This window comes from Hippocampus comes, unplaced genomic scaffold, assembly GCF_001891065.2.
Source record: "Hippocampus comes isolate QL1 unplaced genomic scaffold, H_comes_QL1_v1.1 scaffold238, whole genome shotgun sequence".
NCBI lineage: Eukaryota > Metazoa > Chordata > Actinopteri > Syngnathiformes > Syngnathidae > Hippocampus > Hippocampus comes.
In genome coordinates, this window is record NW_017806177.1 from 539,374 (window position 1) to 539,638 (window position 265).

Below are 265 nucleotides of genomic sequence, written 5' to 3' on the forward strand. Positions count from 1 at the left end.
TGTGTGTGTGTGTGTGTGTGTGTGTGTGTGTGTGTGTGTGTGTAAAATTTCTGACCTCATCAAAGCAGAACTATGTGCCCTGTGACTGAGTAGTGGTGACCAGTCCAGGGAGTAACTGAGCACTTGATGTTGTGCCCCACAAACTAGCTCAACGGGTGCTACTCATAAACTTGACACGACACATGTCGAGAGCGACACCTAGATATTGTAAGCGACTGTTTGCCATTGACAATGATTGATGTTCTGGTTTAACGTAAGAGAAGGC